This window comes from Cibotium barometz, chromosome 40 (assembly GCF_041138505.1).
Source record: "Cibotium barometz isolate CiBa-2024 chromosome 40, ASM4113850v1, whole genome shotgun sequence".
NCBI classification, from domain to species: Eukaryota; Viridiplantae; Streptophyta; class Polypodiopsida; order Cyatheales; family Cibotiaceae; genus Cibotium; species Cibotium barometz.
Window position 1 is genome coordinate 36,276,366 of NC_141085.1, and position 5,171 is coordinate 36,281,536.

At 33.5% G+C, this 5,171-nt stretch overlaps 1 long non-coding RNA gene across 1 annotated transcript; it reads left to right on the forward strand.

Annotated features, from left to right (window-relative positions):
• Positions 1-3,583: 3,583 nt before the first annotated feature.
• Positions 3,584-4,192, forward strand: LOC147615458 (uncharacterized). Its single transcript, XR_015262724.1, has 2 exons — positions 3,584-3,866; positions 3,982-4,192. It is a non-coding gene; the product is annotated as an uncharacterized LOC147615458 (long non-coding RNA).
• Positions 4,193-5,171: the final 979 nt, after the last annotated feature.

Below are 5,171 nucleotides of genomic sequence, written 5' to 3' on the forward strand. Positions count from 1 at the left end.
ACATAATATGAACATAATCTAGGGTGGAGGCAAGGGTTTTAGATGTATGAAAAGAGTTAACATCCTCTTTCCTATCTCATTATCTACCAAGCTATGCCATATTTTGAATTTTCCAATCTTCCTTCTAAACTCATCGATTAATAATAAGAAGAAATAGGAAAAACCACCCAATGCATTGGTTGGCATTTTACCACACAAAGATTTGCATATACAAGCTCTAGAGGAGCCTTTACATGATTCTTGTTTACTTATGGAAATGCATGCCGATGCTACTTGCTCATCATATCAGCTTCACAAATAGCTAGCATCTCTCAAAATGCTTGTACACTCAATTGAATTTTTAAGTATTAGTTCTTTTTAATTTATAAATCACATATATTTTCTTGTGATCGTGTTTTTATAAAGCATATGTAGTTTATTATAGCACATTTATAGTCAAAATTAGGCTCCCATTTGTTCTAAATTCTATTTATAAACACCATAATTTTTTATTTGAATCATCTCTTGGTTAGGAATTCAAATTTCTAGTATTTGGTTGTGGGAAATATCCAAAGTTGATGAAAAAATTTAACATTATGAGCTCAACCTTATAAAAAAAAAAGAATGCAAAGTTATCAAGGGAATTTCCAAAGTTGATGAAATTTGTTATGGTATGAAATCTCCTCTTCTCCCTAACCTTGGTATGAATCTCAAAGATTCACAAATTATTAAAATGAACAAAAAAGTTAAAAAATGTCCAAAATCATTTTTAAAATTAACATTTTTTTGAAAAATTTAAATTCAAAATTTTTGAATTTTAAAATCAAAATTCACATATTTAATGAATCAGGAGTCCAAGAAACCAAATATTTGGACTCAAAGTTTCCAAAATTTGTAGAAGACACAAACTTCATGACTCCAAAATTAATAGGCCTCTCATGAATTCAAAATTCCCAAAATATGTATATTTGTCCAAACTTCTTGTTATGGTCTTTTTGGTGATACATCAATTTTAGGTCTCCATATAATAGCTCAGTTTAGCTAGGGTCTATTTTATAGTGTTCTTGTTAGACTAGATACAATTTTTGGATAAATATGCAAATGTGAAGGTAAGAAAACTCATGGACTAAAAATGTCTTGCCTCCTACTCTCTGTTTTGTGGGGTGAGTATATGCTACTGGTGGTGCTTGGAAAGGTTATATAATTGTGTTTTTGTTCTAGTAGCAAACCTAGCGATTATAAATTATGCCCATGTTTTCAAGTCAAACGAGCATAGTGGTTGTTTGCCAGACAACACATAGAGGATAATGTTTAAAAAAAGATAGCAATACCTCATAAATTCATCAAAATGGACACAATGTGCAAGGAATCTTCCTCATGTATTTATAAGATTTGTAATTTCATACTTTATGGCTCAAGATCACACCACAAAATATTTTATGATTTTTAACATTAATCATCAATTGATTAAATCAAAGAAAATGACTAAAAGTAAATAAGCTAAGATTCTCTCATTTCCTTGAATCTACCCATTCATCACTGAATAGTGGAACTATTAGGCTTTTTGATAAGGCACTATCTATTGCATGATTTCTAAAGAAAACCATTAATAATAGATTCATGTAGATGTATTTGGATTAATGCACAAGCCTTACCTGCAAGTCTATCATAAAAAAGTTTATCTTCACAAAAACTTATATAGTAGTGGCATATTTTGAAAGATGTACTTCTTATGGGTATTGTCCCTAGATATGGATATGATGAAGGATGCTTCATCTCATTAATGCACTTCTTATGGGTATTGTCCCTACATATGAATATGATCAAGCGTACTTTAGCAATAATCCTTGATTCCTAAGGAATGAAGGGTTAGATTTAAGTGTTGTAGAGAGAAAATGAAACAAAGAGGTATACAAACTACTCCTTTAATCACAATGTTCGATTTAAATACAAGATAAAAACTCTTCATTGAATGCCAAAAGTAGAGTTCATAAAATTATGTCCTAGATCTTTGTGGATTGGGACTCTTCACATCCATATGCATGCACATATCAACTTATGGGAGTCCTATGGACACAATTTTGAACAAAAAGGCAAAAATAAGAACAATAAAAATTGCCTTTTCCTTAGTGCCTAAAATAAGTTTTTTCAAAAGCTTTGGTTAAATCCTTGATGACACATGGGAAATAGAATGAGACAAGAGGAAAACATAAGACGAGAGGAAAGCATATCATCTACCTAAGGTTTTACTTGGTTTGTGGAGGACTCATAAAATGTACATTGAAAGTTGAATTGAGATCTTGAAATTCTGGCACTAGTGGAAAGGAGAAAGTGGATGTCATCTAAAAAATTGGCATGTAAGGTTCTAGTAAGTTTCACTACATCCTTGCATGATATTTCTCAACTATAAAAGAAAGGTGTATCTTTTTAGTTCTCTAGCACAATCCATGTCAAGTTTAAAGAAAAAGGTGGTGTGCAGTGTATTTTTCATAGCTCAATTGGGAAAAACCTGTTGAAATTTGTGTTGGCCTTGAAATTAACGGGGAATATGTTGAGAACTTTAGATATAAAACCGGTTAATGTGTGGATTTTTTGGGGGAAAAAACTGATGAAAGTAAAAATCTCCCCTTATTTTAATAAGTTAAAAATGTTTTTTTCTCACATTGTTGTGTGTTATCTTTCTAGCACAATCTTTTCAAACTTGAACAAAACTTAAGAACAAGCAAGGTGCAACATGCATTCAAGGGTCTTGGGGTCATTGTAAATAAGGGAGATGTACATTGCAAGTTTCAAAAAAAAGGGGGGTGCTTTGGAGAGGAGTAAATTGAAAGCTTCAACATAGTTGTACTATGTACAAATTGGCAGTAATCTTATTTCTGAATGCAAATTATATTCTCTGGAGTGGTACTATGTACAAATTGGCAATATTCTTATTGTAAATGCAAATTTTATTTTGTCAAAATAAAAAACATGCCCTTTGACATTTCAACCTTAGAGACCTCCGATTAGAAATTTAGAATTACCAAAATGTTCGAAATAATGAGGCAAGAATTTGAATCCAATGGGGGAATTTACTAAAAATTTGGCTTTCATCACTTTTTTGCATGGTGTCTATATATTGGCCCTTGTAAACTCATTGAGACCCAAAAGAAAAAAATGTTTAGTGTATTTTGCACCTCTCTTATCGAAAAAAAATACGAGCAAATACTGGAGCTGAAGGCTTCAGAATTTCTAGATTTAGCTATGAATACTCTTAAATTATGTAGAATTAGCAAGAAGCTCAAGGCTTCATAATTTTTAGATTTAGTGATAAATACTTTTAAATTATGTAAAGTTAGCAAGAAATATACCTCTTGATATATTTAGAGTTTGGGTGGAAAGTTTTGAGGACTTTTGAAAAGATAATGATTAGAGAGGGTGCACTCCGGTGGTGGGGGACACAAGGAACTCTGAGAAAGCTGTGAGTGGGGAAGGGCATTGAAGGGCTCAAAAGAGGTGCAATTCGTGTGTGATATGATGTCTTGGGAAGGGGGCAAATTATTTTTCAAATAAATAAATAAATAAATAAAATATATAATTATATACACACACACACGCACAGGGGCCTCTTCTTGGTTCACCCTCGCCAACCTTTTCCGCATTTTCCCCCTACAATCCCCTCTTTTTTTTTTTTCTAGCAATTGCCCTCAATTTTTCCTAGCAGTCCTCCTGTTTAGTGTCAAAATTTTCCCTCTGAGCGACACACAGAGATGGGCTGCTTCTACTTGGGATCCATAGCCGTCGTTGCAGTCTTGTTCTGCAGGCCTATCGCCTCTGTGTGCTCCGACATTTTGGATTTCTTCTCTGACGAGGCCATCTACCATCGCCGGCAGTACACCTTTGTGCAGGTTTTTTTCGCCGCTTAATCCAAGCTCACATATGCATTAATCCGCATAATCAGTTGTTAAATTTTCCTAATCATAGCTTCTCTGTTCTTTTAATTCGGTGTTTTTTTTTCCCCAGCCTGTGATGTACGAGAGATCTTCTCACTCGCTAGGTGGCTACTAATGGCGAGTTTTGTTATTAAACTAGATTTTATTTGGCTTACTTCGCCTTAAAAAGGCAACCTTCACTATGTTAACTTAAGTTCAAGCCCCATGTAGGGATGCCATGTGAGAGCAATTTTTGTAAAGGTCTCCATGAAACCTCGTGATTGACCTATCCAACAAAGATTCATACATATTGCAAGGGAGTTCTAAATCATACATTTGAGTTTATGCGTTCTTGCTATAGCTTTCTTGAAGTATATTGTGCTAATAGGGTAGCCTTCTATGTTTTGTGTTTTTAAATCACGTTTTAAGTCTCCCTCAATGGTACCACATGAAATTTATTCTTCCAATGATGCTATGAGTGTTGTCTTGGCTTTTCAATTATTAAACATACATTTTTAATAAGACTTTACAAGTGAAGCAATGGTTCTTTAGCTTTTGTTACATTTTGATGTGAAAAAAGTACATGCTTTGTCTTCAGCTTTTGCACATTCATAAACACATTAATATAAGTAATTTGTTATCAAACTAGAGAAATATATCAATTTATTATACATATACATGTACTTTAAAACAACAGTGCAAGTCACAACAATTGTACGAGAAATAATCAACTTATTATACATATACCTATGCTTTAAAACAATAGTGCCAAGTCACAACAATTGCATGAGAAATACAAATCAAAGCAAAAAGATGGGTGCTCAAGTCGAGAGCTTTTATTTTAGCTTTGTCAAATCATGTGTCGTTGTGGCTTGCCTTCGAAGTGTAGTGCAACTATCGGATGTGGTTGTGTTAGCTTGTCTATTGTGTCTCCGCCTCGTTGTTACACTCAAATGCTCCATGGCTACGGGGGCAAAGGTAGATCTCTCTATGCCTAAATGAACATAAGAAGGTTCTTTACAATGGTCCTCTCTCATCACGAAGGGTGAAATGTGGAAGAAGCTAGTGGGAGAGAGAAACCTACAATTAAATCTATATATAGCATGCATCCATCAAGCATGCAAAATTAAATAGAGCATAAGAAAGCAAGAGTAGAGAAGAGAAGAGCTCACAAGTATTGTATTTATTGCAAGGGAATGAATGTGTATTTATTGCAAGGGAATGAATGTGTATTACTTATTGTCAAAAGTGACTTATATATAAGTGACTAGTTTTACACTA